This window comes from Oryctolagus cuniculus, chromosome 5 (genome assembly GCF_964237555.1).
Source record: "Oryctolagus cuniculus chromosome 5, mOryCun1.1, whole genome shotgun sequence".
Lineage (NCBI taxonomy): Eukaryota > Metazoa > Chordata > Mammalia > Lagomorpha > Leporidae > Oryctolagus > Oryctolagus cuniculus.
Window position 1 is genome coordinate 75,294,283 of NC_091436.1, and position 23,618 is coordinate 75,317,900.

Genomic DNA, 23,618 nt, shown 5'->3' on the forward strand with positions numbered 1-23,618 from the left:
AACTTCATTCATTTCATATATAAAACTTTAGGAATGTAGTGATTCTTCCCACCCTGCACCCTGCCTGCACTCCCACCCTTCTTCCTCTTCCCTCTCCTATTCCAGTTCTTATTTTTTACAAAGATCTATTTTCAATTAACTTTATAAACATAAGATTTTTTTTTAAAGATTCATTTTATTTATTTGAAAGAGTTATAGAGAAAGGTAGAGACAGAGAGAAAGGTCTTCCATCGCTGAGCTGAGCTGATCTGAAGCCAGGAGCCAGGAGCTTCTTCTGGGTCTCCCATGTGAGTACAGGGGCCCAAAGATTTGGGCCATCTTCTACTGCTTTCTCAGGCCATAGCAGAGAGCTGGATCGAAATGGAGCAGCCAGGGCTTGAACCAGTGTCCGTATGGGATGCTGGTGCTGCAGGCGGTGGCTTTTACCTGCTGTGCCACAGCCAGCCCCACAATTGTTTGGTTTAAAAAAATCATCCAGTTTAATTTTTAGTCAGCATTATGAAAATAGTTATGAAGGAAGGTGGAATTTTCCTCATGTTAGGCATACTTTGGCTCTTTTACTTGTGAAAGTATAATGCTGCTCACAGAAATGTCCTTGTTTTAGTCACTGCCCTACATTTTATTTTTTTGATCATTTCATCTTTATTACACACGATGTTTGTTCTTATACTGCCTGAGGCCCTCAGGGAATTGTGTGAAGAAAAGTTGAAGCCTTTGGGGAAGGCTAGTCTAAAAATAAAACCCTCAAGGTGCTAGACCATGGGTATAGCTTAGATCTTGGGGCTGCATTTTTAATATTGTAAGTTGTTACATTACAAGTAATATAGTCCACTTCTCTTCCATAGGGAGATAAGAAAGGTTGCAAAGCATTTTGGCAAGAGCACAGCCTTTGATGCTGAGGTTCCTTGAGTTCTAGTTCCAGCTCTCACCAGTTGTGCTACTGGAAGCATGTCACTCTTTGGGCCTTTGTTAATTTATCTTCAAAATGGGGAAAAGAGCTTCTACATTAGGTTGGCTTGTCAGTGTTAATTATATGTTAAGGTGAATATTTAGGAAATAGTAACTATTATTACAAATTTAGATTTTTTTTCTTATTCTCGAGTAAGACTTTGTTTTCTCCTGCATGTGATTCACAAACTAGAGCCAACCTACCTAGGTTCTAACTCTACCTCTACTAAGTGTGACATTGGGTAAGGTACTTAATTTCTTTGTTGTTCAGCTTCCTCATTTATAAATGAGGATAGTTATGATGTCTGCATTCTAAAGCTGTTGATTTGTTAATATTTATGAACTCAGAATAACATCTGGATAATATGAAAGTACTAAGTAAGAATTTGGTAAATAAAACTAAGCACTCAGCCAGTGTAATTGGCCATTGTTATTAAAAAAAGAACAAAAACCATATGATTATCTCAATAGATGCAGAGAAAGCATTTGATAAAATACAGCACCCTTTCATGATGAAAACATTAAGCAAATTGGGTATAGAAGGAACATTCCTCAACACAATCAGCACAATCTATGACAAACCTAATGGTGTACTATTGAATGGGGAAAAGTTGGAAGCATTCCCATTTAGCTCTGGAACCAGACAAGGATGTTTACTCTCACCATTGCTATTCAATATAGTCCTGGAAGTTTTAGCCAAAGCCATTAGGCAAGAAAACAAAATCAAAGGGATACAAATTGGGAAGGAGGAAGTCAAACTATCCCTATTTAAAGATGACATGATTCTATATACAGGGCATTCAAAAGACTCCACTAAGAGACTATTGGAACTCAGAAGAATTTGGTAAAGTAGCAGGATATAAAATCAATGCACAAAAATCCAGCAGCCTTTGTATGCACAGACAATGCTATGGCTGAGAAAGAACTTCAAAATCAATCCCATTCACACACACACACACACACACACACACAATCAAATACCTTGGAATGAATTTAACCATGGATGTCAAAGATCTCTATGATGAGAATTACAAAACATTAAAGAAATAAAAGAAGATACAAAAAAATGGAAAAATCTCCCATGTTCATGGATTGGAAGAATCAATATCATCAAAATGTTGTTTCTTCCAAAAGTGATTTACAGATTCAACGCGATACCAATCAAAATACCAAAGACCTTCTTCTCAGATATGGCAAAAATGATACTGAAATTCATATGGAGGCACAAGAGACCTAGAATAGCTAAAGTAATCTTGTACAACAAAAACACAGCTGGAGGCATCACAATGCCAGATTGTAAGACATACTACAGGGCAGTTATAACCAAAACAACCTGGTACTGGCCCAAAAATTGATGGATAGACCAATGAACAGAATAGAAACACTAGAAATCAATCCAAGCATCTACAACCAACTTATATTTGACAAAGGAGTAAAATCAATCCCTGGAGCAAGGATAATCTCTTCAACAGGTGGTGCTGGGAAAATTGGATTTCCACATGCAGAAAGATGAAGCAAGACCCCTTAAACAAAGACCGACTCAATGTGGATTAAAGACCTAAATCTATGACCTGATACCTTCCAATTATTAGAGAACATGGGGGAAATCCAGCAAGATATTGGCATCAGCAAAGAATTCTTAGAAAAGACCCCAGAGGCACAAGCAGTCAAAGCCAAAATTAACAGTTGGGATTGCATCAAATTGAGAAGCTTCGGTACTGCAAAAGAAACAGTCAGAAAAGTGAAAAGCCAATCAACAGAATGGGAGAAATTATTTGCAAACTTTTCAGCTGATAAAGGATTAATAACCTGAATATATAAAGAAACTCAACAACAGCAAAGCAAGCAACCCAGTGAAGTAATGGGTAAAGTACTTAAACAGACATTTTTCAAAAGAGGAAATCCAGTTGGCTGACAGACACATGAAAAAATGCTCAGGGTCACTAGCCATCAGGGAAATGCAAATCAAAACTACCATGAGGTTTCACCTCACCCCGGTTAAAATGGGCTTCATACAGAAATCAGCAAACAGTTGTAATTGCTGGTGAAGATGTGGGGGAAAAGGTACCCTAATCCACTGTTGGTGGAAATGTAAATTGGTAAAGCCACTATGGAAGACAGTATGGAGATACCTCAGAAATCTGAATGTAGACCTGACATATGACTCAGCCATCCCACTCCTGGGAATATACCCAAGTGAAATGAAATTATCATATGAAAGAGTTATTTGCACCCCATGTTTATTGCAGCTCAATTCACAATAGGTTAAGACATGGAATCAACCCAAATGCCCATCAACTGAAGATTAGATAAAGAAATTATGGGATATATACACTATGAAACACTACACAGCATTAAAAATAACAAAAGAAATCTGTCACTTACAACAAAATGGATGGAACTGGAAAACATCATACTTAGTGAAATAAGCCAATCTCAGAGGGACAGATACCATATTTTCTCCCTGATCTGTGATAACTAATAGAGCATCTTAAAAGGCAATCTGTAGAAGTGAAATTGACACTGAGAAGCAATGACTTGAACAGCCCTTGTCTTTGAAACAGTTTTTTTTGTAATATACTATTTGCTGAACTCTACTTAACATGGAGTTAAACATATGTTTATGAAGTAATTGAAAATAGATCTCAGTAAAAAGTAAGAGTGGGAGGAGGAAATGAGGGGGTAAAGGTGGGAGGGCAGGCACGGTGGGAAGAATCACCATGTTCCTGAAGTTGTAATTTTGAAGTGTATAAAGTTTGTAACCGTAAAACTGTATAGTTCTGAATACATTGTTACTTATAAGGGTATAGTTTAAAAACCTGCCATGGGACCTCCAAATCCCCTTAGGTTGGGTGATAAAAATACCATCTTAAGTGTTAAAGTGATCATATGGATAGGATTGAGTGTCTGGTAATAATGACTAAATTAAAAAGGAGTCAGTGGGCCTGCGCCGTGGCCCAATAGGCTAATCCTCTGCCTTGCGGCACTGGCACACCGGGTTCTAGTCCCTGTCGGGGCGCCGGATTCTGTCCCGGTTGCCCCTCTTCCAGGCCAGCTCTCTGCTGTGGCCAGGGAGTGCAGTGGAGGATGGCGCAAGTACTTGGGCCCTGCACCCCATGGGAGACCAGGATAAGTACCTGGCTCCTGCCATCAGATCAGCATGGTACGCCGGCCGTGGTGGCCATTGGAGGGTGAACCAACGGCAAAAGGAAGACCTTTCTCTCTGTCTCTCTCACTGTCCACTCTGCCTGTCAAAAAAAAAAAAAAAAAAAAAAAAAAAAAGGAGTCAGTGATCCAACAGCAGGCTCATAGACTAGGCAGCTCATATCTGGATCCTTGAGTGATCACTGATGTCATACATGAGTGTTAATTGTTAAATAAACAAGAGTCTCTGTGCACTAACTTCCCATGCAGGACCTCTGTCCTCAAAGAGTTGTATTATAATAATGTATAAGTGCTTGCAAAAGATGTATCCTTCTAGGGTGCTTCTTTAATGTTAATTGTTTCTAAAAAAAAAAAAAAGTGAAATTAACTTTCAGATGCAATGACTTTGAACAGCCCTTGTCTCAACTGTTGAACATTTTTGTTGTTTTGTTTTGTTTCTTCATGCAAATTGTTGAACTCTTTACTTAGCATAGTACTTAGTGTTGGTCTTCTGTGTATAAATTTAATTGAAAATGGATCTTAGTGGAGAATGGGACTGGGAGTGGGAGAGGGAGAAGGAGGAGGATTGGGAGAGTGGATGGGATGGTGGGTACGATGGGAAGATGGGAAGGTACTATATTCCTGAAGTTGTACTTATGAAATGCATTAAGTTTGAATTCCTTAAATAAAATATTTCTTTGGGGACAAAAAAAAGCACCAGTGGGCTTAAAAATGGATCCAGAGACAGCATTACTGTGTATCAAATGATGGAATTCAGGTAAGAGATTGAGTGGAAGATGTTTAATGAGGTCAAAATTAGTAACTCTGAAGGTGGAGCAATTTTAAATGGTGACTGAGTGATATAGATTTTTACTTATAGCTCACTCTTATGAAAAGTTGGGGAGAAATCTTACAGGAATGTTTTTTTGTTGTGTTCTCCACTGTTAGGAAAGAGGCAATAGGAAAAGAAGCATGATTTGACTGGAAAATACTTTCATGTAGCACCTAATTAGCATTCAATGATACCTTACATTTTCTCTTTTGGTTGAAAAGTTACTAAGATTTTGTATGTCTCTCCCTCTTTCTTGCTCTTTATATATATATATATATATATATTACATATATGTATATATGTATACATATATATATGTATACATATATATGTATGTATATTACATATATAAACATAGTAAATATTAGTATGTTTTAGCTATAAAGTAAGAAGTGAGCAAGGCTGGATTATTTTAAGTACCATTGTGCATAAAATATTTTTTCTTTTCCCTTTGAATTAGCATAAAGAATGATAGAGATGTCCTCTCTTTTGTTGGATTTTATAATTTCTTTTGTATCCTACATTTCAGGTAGTGACAGTCTTCACATCAGGGTTTTGTTTCAGTCCAAATGTAGTATCTGGTAGACTCATGCAGATGTTCATATGTCATCATGTGGCTCACCCTTATTTAAATAAACCATACTACTGCTCAGAGATAAAAATCAAAGAATAGAAAACATCTCAAAAGTAAAATATACTTGTAGGGAGACTCACGAATGTATGTACATCTGTCAGAGGAGAAATGAAATGCCTTTTATGGCAGAGTTATTTTCTCTCCTTAAATTTTTTTTTTTTTTTTTTTTTTTTTTTTTTTTTACAGGCAGAGTGGACAGTGAGAGAGAGAGACAGAGAGAAAGGTCTTCCTTTGCCGTTGGTTCACCCTCCAATGGCCGCTGCGGCTGGCGCGCTGCGGCTGGCGCGCTGCGGCCGGCGCACTGCGCTGATCCGATGGCAGGAGCCAGGAGCCAGGTGCTTTTCCTGGTCTCCCATGGGGTGCAGGGCCCAAGCACCTGGGCTATCCTCCACTGCACTCCCTGGCCACAGCAGAGAGCTGGCCTGGAAGAGGGGCAACCGGGACAGAATCCGGTGCCCCGACCGGGACTAGAACCCGGTGTGCCGGCGCCGCAAGGCGGAGGATTAGCCTAGTGAGCCGCGGCGCCGGCCCTCTCCTTAAATATTACAGAGTTTCTTTAAAAACAAAGTGTAAGCCAGTTGGGTTCAACAATTTCTCTCTCTCTCTCTCTCTCTCTCTCTCTCTCTCTCTCTCTCTCTCTCTCTCTCTTTCTTCCTTTCTTTTCCCTCCTTCCCTTCCTTCCTTCTTTCTTTCTTTCGATTTACTTATTTATTTGAGAGGCAGAGTTACAGAGAAAGAGAGAGAGAGAGAGAGAGGAAGAGACAGAGAGGCCTTCCATCCACTGGTTCACTGCCCAAATGACTGCAACGGCTGGAGCTGGGCTGATCCGTAGGTAGGAGATAGGAGCTTCTTCCAGGTCTCCTACATGAGTGCAAGGGCCCAAGTACTTGAGCCATCTTCCACTGCTTTCCTGGCCAATAGCAGAGAGCTGGATTGGAAGAGGAGTAGCTGGAGCAGGAACCAGTGCCCATATTGGATGCTGGCACTTCAGAGGCAGCTTAATATGCTATGCCACAGTGCTGGTCCTTCAACAATTTCTGAACATAAACTTTGAGAATACTTTTACAACTGAGGATTTTAAAAAAATGTTTATCATGCCTTGTTTTCCACAGATTTCCATTGGGCATAGTAGATGTTTTAGGTGAAGAGAAGGATTCACAGTGATATCCAAGTGCCATGAATGGAGGAGATAAAATGAATAGCTGACCTGTGCCCCACACTTGCACTGTTTCCCTCTGCTTGCACTCCTGGTCTGTAAAATAGAGCAGCCTCCCATTTAATCCCTTTGTTAAAAACTAGAGACTCCTCACGAAATCAGAGGAACTGCCTGAGGAGAATTGGGGCTGATGAGGTAAGTGCCTGTGCACCCAAATATGCCTTTATCTTCTTGGTATTTGGAACCCCATCCTCTGCGTACTGTAAAATGAAACCTGTCTTTTGAAAAGTCTGACATCTTTACACACACAGCTCCCTGCCGGCTGCTTTGTGATAGGAGAGCTAAGCAGAAAATCAGTGTGGGCTTCACATAGAGTTTAGTAACTCCCAGAGAAAGTCTTGTGTCGCATTGGGTAAAACTAGCCATTCAGAAGATCCCTGGGAGCTCTAGATGTACAGGACTAGGCCAGCCTTGACTTTCAGTCCTTCAGCCGTGTCCCATACTTCTGATCTGCATCTATAACAACGTCCCAGCATGATTTAAAGTGGCTTACACAGTGATCAGTGCATGTAGAAATACGTTCATCAGAGAGATGGCTAGGTTCATGCATTAACCTCAGTGATGGCTGGGTCATTCAGCTATAAAGCATAATTCTTATACACTGAGGTTTTACTATATTAGATTTTCATTTAGGCATGTTTTTATGTTTCCTTTCAAATACATTGAAAATATTCCTTGGGATTCAAGTTAATGATTTTTGTCCTCCAATAAAAATAATAAAAGCATATTAGAAACATAGGAAAAAAGAGACCCCCACATTCTAACTACCATTAACATATTATTTTCAGCATTTGGATTATTATTTCCCTTGAGTGTACATGCACATAAAATGAAATTATAATTATACTACATGTTCAGTAGTCTACCCTGTCTTTTATGACCTAAAATTACATTATAAGCTTTTCCCTATGTTTTTATATTCATCTTAATTAACACAGCAGTTCAGACATGTCTTATTGAGATAATTGGACTCCTAAGTATTGGTCATTTGGGTTGAAACATTGTTGCAGAGCTGTTGGTACTTGGAATATATGTGGAGAAACAGGCAATAGAAATTGATGGTTAGGAAAAGGAAATATTCTTTCCTTTTGGAAGACTTTCCTTCTCTTAGTTTAAAATTATCTCTAAATCTTGAAAAATGTGAGACAGTTTTTTTACTTCATTAAAGATATTCATAGTGATGTGTGTATTTTCTTAGGTAGATAGTTGTATTTAACAGAATATATGTAATCCCAAGGAATCCTGTGTTGCTGGACTTTTAAAGAAATTGGTCTTCTCACTACCTTATTTGAGAGACCTAATAACAATTTCATGACATGTGCCTTGCCTCTTGGGAGATTGTGTCATTGTACCACAATGACAACCTGGAGGTGTGCTTAGAGTATACTAGCAGCACACACACACAAATGCACACACACAAACACACACACTCACACACTTTCATTCAGCTGACCCTAGAAGATTCCTGGAAAGAATGTCTTAAAGGAAGTGTAAGAGTAAGAGTGATCTGAAAGAAATGAGAAAGAATCTTGAAATAGAGGGACCAGCCAGTGTCATGGTCCCATCCCTGGACCACTCACTGCCTGGACATGGGATAATTGGCAGTCACGTTGTTATGAAGGAGTTGACTCCTAGCTAGGTTTGTTCCAAGTTCTTATGAGAAAAGAATCTGGTGAGGAGACATGAAAGTGTGCTGGAAAGGAAGATTTATTGAAAGGAATAATATACACACAGGTGTGAGTACTAGCAATCTTTATTCATGAGGAAGGAAGGGCTGATCTCCCCACCAAAGTTGGGATTGTCCTTTTGTAGGATAGGAGTATCTTAATGGAATATTCAGAGAGGGTGGTGTTTGGATGGGGGCTGTGGTGCATGTGTTGAAATTTAGGAAGTGTCAGGGTATCTGTTGCATAATGGTGAGGGTCCCGTGCATGATGGGGAGTGGGTGTGCTGAGCCTGCAGTCCCATGTTGGATACTTCTAGCCAGTGTTAATGGAAGCAAGTAGGATTTAGATCGCATATGTGCACAGGTGCTGCTGGCAGTTCTCAGTTTCTTTCACTAGCTACCTACCTGCCCCCATCAACATGACTATTGCCATGGCCAGTGGACTCTATCCACAATACAAAATAGGTAGGCAAATTATAATCTGAGAGACAAGAGTGGGGAACAGCTTTTCCCAGATATATATGCGTCCATCCCAAACTCAGCCCCTGAATTCTTACCAATTAGGAGCATGTTGAAACCCTCAGGTTTGTTGAGGCTAAAAAGAGAAACTAGGCCGGCACTGTGGCTCAATAGGCTAATCCTCCGCCGGCACACCGGGTTCTAGTCTCGGTCGGGGCGCTGGATTCTGTCCTGGTTGTTCCTCTTCCAGTCCAGCTCTCTGCTGTGGCCTGGGAAAGCAGTGGAGGATGGCCCAAATGCTTGGGTGCCTGCACCCGTGTGGGAGACCAGGAAGAAGTACCTGGCTCCTGGCTCCAGATCAGTGTAGCTCCGGCTATAGTGGCCATTTGTGGGGTGAACCAATGGAAGGAAGACCTTTCTGTCTCTCTCCCTCACTGTCTAACTCTATCTGTCAAATAAAAAAAAAAAAAAAGAAAAGAAAAATAAGAAAGGAAATAGGAGGGAGGGTGGGAGTGAGAGAGGGAAGATGGGGCAAGAAGTGTCATTATGTTCTTAAAACTGTATGTATGAGATACATGAAATTTGTTCCATTTATATAAATAAAAAATTTAAATAAAAAAGCATCTCTTTTCCATTGGTTTTATGTTTCTTAGCTGGGGTTTCCTAGAAACCGTAGCCTGAGGCAATGCTTATATAGTAGAAGGCTGTATCAGGAGTTTCAGTCCAGGGACAGCAAGAATAAGGGTGAAAAGGGAAGTGAGGCAGAGAAGAAGGAAAAATAAATGCAAAGTGATGTGTTACTGATCTGGTGGCAGCTTCAAGTGAGTTGTTTTCCAGACAGAGCTCTCCATGGGCCTGGTAGGCAGTTATTGGGCAGAAAGGAGAGACATTCTTTCTGATTGTTATGTCTAGATGTCAAAATTCTCTCCATGGTGTGTTGTTTAACCTTCACTCCTCCGGGTTAAGGAGCCAGTCTGGGCAGGCAGTGGAAAACAAATCCTCTACCCTACAATGTGGTGAGCAATATGAGTTGAGAAGTGGTTGGAGGAACTAACACTTTTGTGGGTTCTGTAGGATCAGATTTGGGCAAGGAGCTGAGGTCCATGATGTTTATGGAGTCCCAGGTGGCAGGTGGGGCTGAGCATGTAAACAGCCAAAAGTAGGTGCTCAATTTCTGTCAACACTGTTCTCTTTCCTTAGTTTCTCATCTGCAATATCTTTCAAATATTCTGATTTTTATTATACTGTTTTATTTTGTTATGTCAGGTTTTCATTTTAGATCCGTATCCCTCTAGTTTCTATGATCCTGATATCTTCATTTACATAATTTCTAGACTGTGGGTTTAATAGAATTGTATTCCTCTGTTTACTTTCTGCCTCATTACTTGGAGGACAGAAAACTGCCCTGACAGGGAGGTCCCATGAGCCATTTGATTTAATCTATTCCCTAAGTATTATTACTGTGCTTATCTCTCCAGCTTACTTTCCAATTGGATGAGCTATAGCAAATGTTTTAATATAGAACTATTGAAAACTCAACAGTGAGTCAGAAAAGTAGCATTTCTAAAAGCAATGCTGTGTAAAAAACTGTTCTTTTAAGGATTTCTAATAGGAAACAAAAGAAGGAGAGATTGGATTATGAATATGATGACAGAAAATTTTTAGTTAATTTCTCAGTGGCCTTTGGTTGAGTGTATACTATATGCTGAATTCTCAACTGAGTTTAAGGATACGGTGCAGGCAAAAGTGTGAGATTCTTCTTTCCTGGAGTGTAATCTCCAGTGACGGTAAGCAGGCATGCACATGGGCATGAGCATTAATCGGAAAATGACATGCATACCTTTAAAATAAGTACTGACGAAGTTTTATGGAGAAGTACATGTTGAATTGATACAGTAGATTGGGGGTTGAGATAAAGTTGACTTAGTCATGGCACAGGGAGAATTCCTATAGTAATGGAAGAATAAGAATTCAAGAGTTAAAGGAGTGATGGGTAAAGGTGGATATTTATTCATGACAAATATTTATTAAATATAAACTCTGTGGGGGCAGGTATAACTGTACCTCATGACCATTGTTGGTAGTTTGGACCAGTGTGATGACAGAGAAATTGGCAAAAAGTAGCCTGAGCAGAATTCAGGAGTTAAAATGAGCAGTTTTTGGAGAATAGGATGAATTGTAGTTGAGAAGAGTATGTGAAGGTCACTCTGGTTTATAATTTGTATAGCCTGATGGATAGCAACACAGTTACTGAAGGTAGGAACACTGGAGGAGGGGTAATGAATAAGGTTCTATGGAGAAACAGCCAATAGGCTATATCTCTCTGTTAGTATACATATAGATATAGTATAGATATACATTCAGATTTAGGTAATAGAAGCGGGGATTTATTATGAGAATTGGCTCATACAGTAACAGAGACCAATAAGTCTCATGATACACTGTCTACAAGTTGGATGGCCAGGAAGTCAGTGGTGTAGCTCTCAGTCCGAAGTGGAAGGCCTGAGAGGGGGCTGTTGGTATAAGTCCTGAAGTCTAACTGTCTGAAAACCTGGAGTTCCAATGTTCAAAGGAAGAAGACAATGGATATCTCAGTATCAGAAGAGAGAGTAAAACAGACTTTCCTCTGTCTTGTTCTTCTTGGGCTCTTGGAAGATTAGTGTCTACTTGTGTGAGGGTGGATCTTTCTTACTCAATTCACTGATTCGAATTCCATTTTTTTCTGGAAAAAAACTTTCACAGGCATACCCAGAAATATTGCTATATCAGTTATCTGGAGTTCCTTAGTCCAGTCAAATTAACGCCTAAAATTAACCATCACAGACAGCTTGGAGTAGAGTGGGACATCCCCTCCCTCTTCCTTTTGTAGAATTTGAAGTGCTGTAAGATAGCTAAGTGGAGATGTTTAATAAGAATTGGGTATAGGAAACTAGAACTCAGAAGTTAGGTTTGGACTAGTGAAACACATTTGCGAAGTATCTGCATATAGGTGTTAATCAAAAGCATAAGAAGAAAAGAGCTAAGTTTTTTTAAATAATTAATTTATTTGAAAGGAAGACTTACAGAGACAGATCTTCTTCCCACTGGTTCACTCCGTAAATGGCTGTAACAGCCAGGGCTGGGCCAGGCTGAAGCCAAAAACCTGGAGCTTCATCCAGGTCTCCCATGTGAGTAGCTGGGGCCCAAATACTGGGGCCATCTTCCGCTGATTTTCCCAGGTCATTAGCAGGGAGCTAAATTAAAGTGGAGAAGCTGGGACATGAACTGTTACCCATATGGGATGCCTATATCACAGGCAATGGCTTTACCTGCTAACCACAACATTGGCCCGTGAGAACTAAGCTTTTGAACTGTTTTTTCCCCTTAGGTGTATTTCTTAAAATCAGCCTGAGTTTGTATCACTTTTAATTAGCATGTGGATTTTAGTGTGAATGTCCATATGTACTCTAGGTGTAAAAACAAAACTTTATACCCTTGGTCTATGCAGGTAGTTTATAGGCAATGAAATGAGACACTCAAGTAATTACAGCAGTTATAGATCTAGGCAGCCTATGATTTGTTGTAAGATTTTGGATACATTATTCAGTAAGACCTGTGATTTCCCACCAAATGTTGAATTTACAAATACCATTATGAGAAATGTCAATTGTGGGTAAGTAATGTTTCTGTGAACCATTAAGAATGGCTGAGGAAATTGGCTTGCATTTTCCCCAATAAAAGTTTCAAGTCAGTAAAGAGTCTCAGTAGAATATCAACCTACTGAATGTGAGCCTAAGAGTGAGAAATAGAAATAGGAGACAAAGGGACATAAACAAAACCTATCACAGGGCTCATGCTTTGTTTCTATTCTATAAAGTTTCCAGAAGGTTAGTCTTCTATTAATCACTTTTATTTTTTTAGTTATTATTAATATTATTTTAAATTTTGTAAGATTCACTTTAATGCAATGTTTAGTAATGTTCATCCTACATAGACATATTTTTTTCTTTTCTTTTTTTTCAACTTTTATTTAATAAATATAAATTTCCAAAGTACAACTTTTGGATTATAGTGGCTTTCCCCCCATAACCTCCCTCCCACCCGCAACCATCCCATCTCCCACTCCCTCTCCCATCCCATTCTTCATCAAGATTCGTTTTCAACTAATTTTATATACAGAAGATCAACTTAGTATATACTAAGTAAAGATTTCAACAGACTGCACCCACACAGTCATACAAAGTATAGAGTACTGTTTGAGTAGTAGTTTTACCGCTAATTTGCATAGTACAACACATTAAGGATAGAGATCCTACATGGGAAGCAGGTGCACAGTGACTCCCATTGTTGATTTAACAATTGACATTCTTATTTATGATGTCAGTAATCACCTAAGGCTCTTGTCATGAACTGCTAAGGCTATGGAAGCCTCGAGTTCACCAACTCTGATCTTATTTAGACAAGGCCATATTCAAAGTGGAAGTTTGCTCCTCCCTTCAGAGAAAGTACCTCCTTCTTTGATGGCCCATTCTTTCTGCTGGGATGTCACTCACAGAGATCTTTCATTTAGGTCATTTTTTTCTTTTTTCTTTTTCCTTTTTTTTTTTTTTTTGCCACAGTCTCTTGGCCTCTTGGCTTTCCATGCCTGCAAAACTCTCATAACTCTCATGGGCTTTTTAGCCAGATCTGAATGCCTTAAGGGCTGATTCTGAGGCCAGAGTGTTGTTTAGGGCATTTGCCATTCTATGAGTCTGCTGTGTATCCCACTTCCCATGTAGGATCTTTCTCTTCTTTTTAATTCTATCAGTTATTATTTGAAGACACTGGTCTTATTTATGTAATTCCTTTGACACTCAATCCTATCTTTTTGATCAGTTATGAACTTAGACTGATCACTTTAACAAATAAGACGTCGTTGGTACATGCCAACTTGATGGGATTGAATTGGAATCCCCTGGCATGTTTCTAGCTCTGTCATTAGGGGTAAATCTGATTTAGCATGTCCCGAACTGTACATCTCCTCCCTCTCTTAGTCCCACTCTTACATTTAACAGGGATCACTTTTCAGTTAAATTTAAAAGACTAAGAATAATTGTGTGTCAATTAAAGAGTTCAACCAATGGTATTAAGTAGAACAAAAACAATACTAAAAGGAATAAAATAGTAAGTTGTTCCTCAACAGTCAGGACATGGGCTGATCAAGACATTGCTTCTCATAGTGTCCATTTCACTTCAACAGGTTTTCTTTTAGGTGCTCAATTAGTTGTCACCGATCAGGGAGAACATACATTTTCCTAGTTTTTAATTATAATTAATTTAACTCCTTTTTAAAAAAAAAAAAGTTTTATTTATTTGAAAGGTAGAGTTACAGAGAGAGACAATGAAAGAGAGAGATCTTCCATTTTCTGATCCACTCCCCAAATGGCCGCAACTGCCAGGGCTGTGCCAGGCTGATGCCAGGAGCCAGAAACGTCTTCCGGGTCTCTCACGCACGTGGGTACAGGGGCCCAGGGACTTGGGCCATCTTCCGCTGCTTTCCCAGGCACATTAGTAGGGAGCTGGATCAGAAGTGGAGCAGCCAGGACTTGAACTGGTACCCGTATGGGATGCCGGCACTGCAGGCTGTGGCTTAACCTGCTGTGCCAGAGCCCCTGCCCCTTAACCCTTCTATTAAATGCTGACCTTTCAGTTTTAGTTGTCATCAGAAGTCACTTAGGATCTTCTCTGAAACAGAGTTCTTGCTGACGTTTCCTTTAATTTCTTCCTAGTATTCATGGGGGAAAGTAACATGAAGGTAAATAAATCCTCATGCTTAATAATCTAATTTTTAAAATGTCCATGGAAGAACTAAATGTTCCTTTCAACATTAGTGAGAAGATTCTTCTTTTTTTGTGGTGGATATTCTGGTTTGAATTAGAAATATATTAGGAATGGAACAGTGTTAAAAATAGAACATTGCTTAGGGTTCATATTTAAAATATGCACATAGCATTTCCCCTTTACTTTAGCTTTATTGAGTATAGGTTTTAACACCTTAGAAATAAGTGGAATCTTGATGCAATGATGATTTTCTGTTTATAAAAATAGCTTTAAATAAACCACCCCTACCCCATCCCACTCAATTGATTATTGCATGCTCTTTTTTGATTAGTTTGATGAAAGCTTTCTCTTACTGTAGTTATAGATAAACCAAAAAATATGTAGACATTGAGCTGGCGCCGTGGCTCACTAGGCTAATCCTCCGCCTTGCGGCGCCGGCACACTGGGTTCTAGTCCCGGTCAGGGCGCCGGATTCTGTCCCGGTTGCCCCTCTTCCAGGCCAGCTCTCTGCTATGGCCAGGGAGTGCAGTGGAGGATGGCCCAGGTGCTTGGGCCCTGCACCCCATGGGAGACCAGGAAAAGCACCTGGATCCTGGCTCCTGCCATCGGATCAGCGCGGTGCGCCGGCTGCAGCGGCGGCCATTGGAGGGTGAACCAACGGCAAAAAGGAAGACCTTTCTCTCTGTCTCTCTCTCACACTGTCCACACTGCCTGTCAAAAAAAAAAAAAAATATGTAGACATTGATATAGTAATATAAATTTATTTGTATGGACTCTTCCTTTATCAAAATTTTACTTTTTTTTTTTATTTGAAAGGTAGGCAGGCAGAGATGAGCTGTCCACTCGTTCACTCCCTAAATGACCACAACAGTTGGGGCTGGGCCAGGTCAAAGGTGTGGGCTGGGAGCTCAGTCTCAGCATCCCACATGAGAGGTAGGGACCCAGCTACTTGAACCGTCACCTACTGTTTCCCCAGGAGCACGTGAACAGGAAGCTGGCATTGCTAGGCACTCCAGTGTGGTATCCTAAGTGGTGTCTTAACCACTATACCAAATGCCCACCCCTATTTGTGGACTATTCTTTTTAATTGTAGAGCAGGTTGCTTAGTGAAAGCGATTGATTTTTTATTTTGTTATTTATTTTATTGGAAAGGCAGAGTTAAAGAGAGGCAGAGGCAGAGAGAGAGAGAGAGAGAGAGAGGGGTCTTCCATCTTCCATGCGCTGGTTCATTCCCCAAATGGCTGCAAAGGCCAGAGCTGGTCCAGTCAGGAGCCAGGAGCTTCTTCCAGGTCTCCCTTGCAGGTGAAAGGGCCAAGGACTTGAGTCATTTCCCAGGCCATAGTACAGAGCTGGATTGGAAGTGGAGCAGCCGGACTTGAACTGGTGCTGACGTGAGTTGCCGGCACTGAAGGCGGTGGCTTTACCTGCTATGCCACAGTGCCAGCCCCTTGTTTTGTTTTTAATCAAACAAAGTTGAAGTTTGGATTGCTTCTGAGGTGAAATGCATTTCTTTATTTCTGTTCTTCCTTCGTCATAACAGCACTCAAGAGTGTACTCAGCATAGTTGCTTACACCCTGCTGTGTCCTTTGTCTGCCACTCCCCTTTTCTGATTTGGACATCTAGGCATGTTGTGAGAGCCTAATACAGGCAGGGAATATGGTTTTATGTGGGATACTCCTCCCCTTTCCTCTCCTAATTTTTGATTTTATTTCTTTCCTGAATGGGAGGAAAGATAGGGACGGAGGGAGGAAGCCTTTGAGACAGAGTGAATTCTGTTGTGAACAACAGGGAACAGTGATGTGATCCCTGTTTTCTTCAAACATTGCTTGTGGCCCAGAACAGAGGGGAGATGCTCAGTAAACCAGTTCCGGAGCTCTCCCTTTCTCTTCGGCTTTCACTTTAAGACAAAGCAAAGGGGTGGGTTAAAGCCCCATACTGCAAATGGGCTCCGGTTTGAGTCCTGGCTGCAGCGAATGGAAGACCTCTCTCTCTCTCTGGCTCTACCTCTCTCTGTAACTCTGTCTTTCAAATAAATAAAATAAATCTTAAAAAAAAGAAAGACAAAGCAGATAGTCTGAATAAAGGCTCATATTTTGGATTCCTATCTGTTTTCTTTTACTATGTCAAGAAGAAATTCTCTGGGGAGCCTGTGCTGTGGTGCAGTGGGTTAAAGCCGCCGCCTGCAGTGCTGGCATCCCATATCAGCACCATTTTGAGTCCCGGCTGTTCCACTTCTGATCCAGCTCCCTACTAATGCACCTGGGAAAGCAGCGGAAGATGGCCCAAGTCCCTGGGCCCCTGTACCCACGTGGGAGACCCAGAAGAAGTTTCTGGCTCTTGGCATCAGCCTGGCACAGCCCTGGCAGTTGCAGCCATTTGGGGAGTGAACCAGAGGATGGAAGACCTCTCTCTCTCCCTCTGTCTTTACTTCTCTACATAACTCTTTCAAATAAATAAAATAAATCTTTAAAAAAAGAAATTCACTGGAACACTTGAGGTTATTCCATGAGTCCGCATTTTGTCTTTATCAGCAGTGATTATGCATGTACTTTGCTTGTTAAGAGACTGAAGAGTTCTAGAGCAGCAGTTTCAAAATAGTGCTGCTCCATCCTTCTGAGTACCTGGAATCAGTGGAATCAAGCTAGTTTTTGCTTATTTTAAAAAATTACTTATTTAAGTGGGAAGGAGAGAGAGAGAGAAGGTGAGAGTGAGAGCGAGAGATCTATTCCATTGACCAGGTTATTCCCCAAATGCCTACAATGGCCATGACCAGGCCAGAACTGAAGCCACAAATCAGGAACTTAATCCAGGTCTCTCATGTGGTGGCAAGAACCTATCACCACTGCCTCCCAGGGTCTGCATCGGCAGGAAGCTGAATCAGGAGCTGGAGCGAGGAGTCAAACCCAGGCACTCTGATTTGGGATGTATAACATCTTGACCACTAGGCTGAATGTGAGCCCCAGTGGGCACGATGCTTTAGAGGGTGTTCTGGAACTGGGAGGGGGAAGGTCTCTGCTGGGAGCCCTGAGAGGCTTGGGCCTCAGTTCTTTGCTGGGCTATGTTGTAGAAGGATCTAAAAACTGATTGTCTCTCACCCTCTTCTCCATGATTGAAAGGTAGTGTGAAAGCATCACTAGAGTGCATAGCTTTGTGTTAGGCCTGATAAGTTACAAATAAGATAACTTGTGGCCTGCATTCTCAAGGACTTTTTTTTTTTTTTAATTTTTTGACAGGCAGAGTGGACAGTGAGAGAGAGAGAGAGAAAGGTCTTCCTTTTTCCCTTGGTTCACCCCGCAATGGCTGCTGGGGCCGGCGCACCGCGCTGATCCGAAGCCGGGTGCTTCTCCTGGTCTCCCATGGGGTGCAGGGCCCAAGCACTTGGGCCATCCTCCACTGCACTCCCGGGCCACAGCAGAGAGCTGGCCTGGAAGAGGAGCAACCGGGACAGAATCCGGCGCCCTGACCGGGACTAGAACCCCCTGTGCCGGCACCGCAAGGCAGAGGATTAGCCTATTGAGCTACCGCGGTGCCGGCTACTCAAGGACTTTTATACAGGGAAGAGGAAAAGAAAAATCTAACAATAAAGATCAGTGTTACTTTAATATGAAAAAAATGTTTACAAAACCAGGTAAAGAGGAAAGTGCCTTTTGCTCTATTAATTTCATACTAAAAAAGAAAACTTGGGGTTGGCATTGTGGTGCAGTGGGTTAAAGCCCTGGCCTGCAGCACTGGCATCCCATATGGGCAACAGTTTGAGTCCCGACTGCTTCACTTCCAATCCAGCTCCCTGCTAATGTGCCTGGTAAAGCAGCAGAGAACAGCCCAAGTCCTCGGGCCTCTGCACCCATGTGGGAGACCCAGAAGAAGCTCCTGGCCTCAGATCGGCTCAGCTCTGGCCATTGTGACCAGCAGATGGAAGACCCCTCTCTCGCTCTATCTCTACCTCTCTCTCCCTCAGTCTCTACCTCTTTCTGTAACTCTCTTTCAAATAAATAAAAAATAAATCTTAAAAAAGAGAAAACTTGTATTTTTCAATTTGGTTTACAAGAATACTTCCAAATAATTTTTGGGAAAATGGTATTAAAAGATAAGTGTATTTTGGTGTAAAAATTTTTGAAATCATGCATTTTTTTCATAATATGAATTTTCCAAGAAGTTTTAACAGATCCCAATTATTCGATGTGTTTTATCTGTCTATATATACATGCATGCATGCATACTCGTATGCACACAACTGTATGCATCCAAATAGTGGTACCATTCTGTATATTAGTTTACAAGTTAATATTTTCACTCAGTGTATGATGACTGTTTTCTAATGTCTCTATTGTAGATAATCTACTGTTTGAGGTATTTGTGTGGTATTCCTGTACATGTGTACCACAGTTCATTTAAGTGTTATCTCGTTGAGGGATTCAAGTTTTTCACTATGAAATTATGCTGCAATAAACATTTTTAAGTTTGTCTCACTGTTTGTATATAGAATTATTGATAATTTTTAAATTATTTTTAATATTGAAAATATTAAAACTTCTATCACTGTTGTATAATCAAGATATAAATTGCATCAAAGTTGAAATGTTATAGAAGATAGTGGGGCCGGCGCCGTGGCTCAGTAGGCTAATCCTCCGCCTGTGGCGCCAGCACACCGGGTTCTAGTCCCGGTCGGGGCGCCAGATTCTGTCCCGGTTGCCCCTCTTCCAGTCCAGCTCTCTGCTGTGGCCTGGGAAGACAATGGAGGATGGCCCAAGTCCTTGGGCCCTGCACCTGCATGGAAGACCAGGAGAAGCACCTGGCTCCTGGCTTTGGATTGGAGAGTGAACCAACGGTAAAGGAAGACCTTTTTCTCTGTCTCTCTCTCTCTCTCACTGTCCACTCTCCCTGTGTTAAAAAAAAAGAAGATAGTGGTTATTATGTTGTATTAAAAATTATTTATTTGTTTGAGAGGCAGAAAGAGAGAAGAGCTCCCATCACTGATTCTCTCCTAAGATGCCTGCAATAGCTGAGCCTGAGCTGAGGCCAAAGCCAAGAGCCAGGAATTCAATCCAGGTCTCCCATGTGGATGACAGGAACTCACTTAGTCACACTATTACCTTCAAGGGTCTACATTAGCCAGAGGCTGGAGTCAAGAACTGGAGTCAGTTATTAAGCCCTGATACTCTGATATAGGACACAGATATCTTAAACTCTAGAACAGATGCCTGCCCCATCGTGCTGTATTTTGATAGCACTTTGTAATCCACCTTCACCTATTTTATTTAATTCTCACAAGCATGGTATGGTGTGGTTTCATTTCTTCATTAAGATGAGAATCTTTGAGGCCTGCGCTGTGGCATAGTGGGTAAAGCCGCTGCCTTAGTGCTGGCATCCCCTATGGGCACTGGTTCAAGTCCTGGCTGCTCCAAGTCTGATCCAGCTCTCTGCTATGGCCTGGGAAAGCATTAGAAGATGGCCCAAGTCCTTGGGCCCCTGCACCTGTGTGGGAGACTTGGAAGAAGCTCCTGGCTCCTGGCTTTGGATCGGTCTCTCTCTCTCTCTTTCTCTCTCTCTCTCTCTGTAACTTTTAAGTAAATAAATAAATCTTTTTTTAAAAAAGATGAGAACCTTTGAGAGTTAAAAAAATTCATTGTCTTCCTGAATGTCTCAATTAATAAGTGGAAGGGCAAAGATAATTGATTGCTTTCTCCAAAGTAAACAACATCCATATAATAAGATGAAGTTAAGAAAGGCTTGAGGTGGGCTTTGCTTAAATGATATTTTCTTAGCATTTTGTGGTAGTTGATAGGCTTTGTGTATTAATGGGTTATGATGGATCTGAAAGATAAAAATATAGAAAGTCATTTAAATCAAACTTCATATGAACAGATTTATTGAGCCACAGAATAGTTTTTGTTGCAAATGTGATTACAGTTTTTAAATCAAAAATCAACTTATTTTTTATTTCCATTCTCCGTGAACTTTTTTGAAATATTCTTGTACAAATTGACAACCCTTAGAATTTTTAACATCAGGGCAGAATTTTAAGTAAGTTTCTTCTAAGGATTATACAGTAGTGTTCCTATCCCTTTTGTAAGTTGTTTGTTTGTTTATTTACTTATTTATTGATCTTAACCTGAGCCCTGGTAGAGATAATAGATTTAGACATGTCATTTAGCAAGTGCTTAGAATGTTGAGGTCCCCAATAGGGGGTCTAAATCATTGAGGTAAGAGTAATAGGATGGGGGCTGGTGCTATGGCTCAGTAGGTTAATTCTCTGCCTTAGTGCTGGCATCCCATATGGGTGCCGGTTCTAGTCCCAGCTGCTCCTCTTCCAATCCAGTTCTCTGCTGTGGCCTGGGAAAGCAGAAGAAGATGGCCCAGATCCTTGGGCCCCTGCACCCATGTGGGAGACCAGGAAGAAGCACCTGGCTCCTGGCTTTGAATTGGTGCAGCTTCGGCAGTTGCGGCCATTTGGAGAGTGAACCAATGAATGGAAGACCTTTTTCTCTTTTTTTCTCTTTTCCTCCTTCTCTCTCTCCCTCCCACTCTCCCCTCCCCCTCTCCCTCTTCTTTCTCTCTCTCACTCTCTCTCCCGCTCTCTGCCTCTCCTTCTCTCTGTGTGTAACTCTTCCAAATAAATAAATAAATAAATCTTTTTTAAAAAAACAGAGTAATAGGATTCTGCTAGTGGTGACTGAGGTGGAAGCCATAGAAGAGGGACAGTGATTCTAATGGGTTGGCCAAGCCATAGTCTCCACATGTATGTAAATCCACGTGTGGTTTCTTGTCAATTGCTGGAAATGGAGGTTAATTTAGAAAGTTTTACAGGCAGAGAATAAGATCTTGCAGCAAAGAGAGAGAAAACCTGCAGCAAAGAGAGAGAGAGAGAGAAAACCATCTTGAATAGTTGGAGATGGCAGGAAGAGAGAAAGGCAGGCCCTGTTTAGTTGACTGGAGTAGAGTTCAGCACACATGTCCTACTTTTTGCTGCTTTTCTCTGCAGTCCCACTTTGATGACAGCTGCCTGGCGGAGTTTTATGGAAGCCTTCAGCATTTCAGGCTGTGAAACACTTCTCTGAAAAACAGCCAACATTTATATTACTTCAGCCTCAGGAAATCCTTTTGGGCACTGAAAGAATTGGCGTGAAGAAATCTTTCCTTTTACTCACTAAATACTCAACTTCTATTAGGATTTTAGAATATTCACATTCTCAGATTGTTTCATGTGTAATTGCAGTTGAAAAGTGGCTACTGATTTTAAAGACCGCATGTGAAAACTTATCTCATTACTTGAAATTTTACTGTATTTTTATCAGACATTAGGACCATTTACACTGAGAAACATTAAGCAAATTTAGCACTGTTAAGATTGTTTTTTAATTGAATCTCATTTTGGGGAAAAAAAGAGTATTTGAGTTTCCTATGCATATTTGGATTCCATATGTCATACATTTCTTGGCAGATCTAGACTTACATAATCAAGGCACACAGCCCCGCATTTATATGGATATCTTCATAAAAATAGACATAATCCTGATTCATTTCCCAATCATTTCTAAATTTATTATAACTGCCTTTTAAATTCAGTAGTATGTCTTTGAAAACATAAAAGTAATATGTAAATGAAAACAAACTAGGTGTTATATTTTTCTTGCATCAGTGACATTTCTATATATTCTCAATTTTACAGCATAGCATAGAAGATAAGAGCAATTTTCTTAGGTTGAAATCCCAGCTATGCTGGTTATTAGTTGTGTGACCTTAGGCAAAATTTTGACCCTCCTGTATGTTAGTGTTAGTCTTCTCATGAAAAAATGTGAATTTTAATATTAATAATCTCATCAAATTGCTGTGAAATTTTTAAAAATGAATATGTATTTAAAGAACTTGGGGCTAGAGTGTTGTAGCGTAGTGGGTAAAGCCACTGACTGTGACTCCAATATCCATATGGACCGTGGTTTGTATTCTGGCTGCTCCACTTCTGATCCAGCTCCCTGTTAATAGCCTGAAAAAAGCATCCAGAAGTGGCCAGGTGCTTGGGTCCCTGCTGCCTATGTGGGAGAACTGGATGAAGCTCCTGGCTCCTGGCTTCGGCCTGTCCCAGCCCTGGCCACTGCAACCATCTGAGGAGTGAATTAGCGGATGGAAGATGCCTCTGTCTTGCTTTCACTCTCTCTCTCCCCTTCCCTCTCCCCCTCCCTCTCTCTCCCTCTCTCTTCCTCTCTCTCCCTCTCCCTCCAGTAACTCCGACTTTCAAATAAATAAAATAAATCTTTAAGAAAGAGCTGTAGTGAGTTTTTTGACATTGTGCTTCCTGACGAAACTCAGCAGAAAGGAAGTCACTCTTTAAGAGTATGTATTTCCTCTTTGAGTACTAGGTATCAAGGTATGGTGACCATGTCCATCTGGTTTCTGGTTATATGCTATTACTCAGCCCCTGACACCCTGGGATACTGTCATCCCTGTTCAATTCAGGAACCACATTGCTAAGATGGCAGCTTTGCCCATTGTCACTTCTGGCTTGCAGAGATTAGCTACTACAGAGATCTTTAAGAATGCCAGCAATCTTGTTAACCAGTGTACAAGCACACTTCAGAAAGTTCAGTGTTTATTTTGAAGTCCATGCATGGGTTTTTTTCATTTACATTTACATGATTTTTTTGATGACTACTTGTATACAGAGACTTCCACCTTTTTATTTTTTGGATCAATAAAAACTTTCATTTTTTCATAAACTTTGTGACTCATATTTCTCAGAGCCTGTGCTCTCTGTATCCTCCCAGGTGATGAAAGTGAATGAATAGGTGTTATAAATCTGGTCCAACAGTCAGTTGGTCTAAATCTTTGGATAGCTTCCTTTATACAAAGAAAAGTACAGCATCTCAATTGCACATAGTGTGAGCTGCCTTTGGAAACAGACTTCATTCAGCTAATAAAATC

At 40.8% G+C, this 23,618-nt stretch overlaps 1 protein-coding gene across 3 annotated transcripts in view; it reads left to right on the forward strand.

Moving 5' to 3' along the window:
• GPR63 (G protein-coupled receptor 63) overlaps positions 1-23,618 on the forward strand; it is a 61,268-nt gene that overhangs the window by 26,366 nt on the left and 11,284 nt on the right. The window lies entirely within an intron of this gene.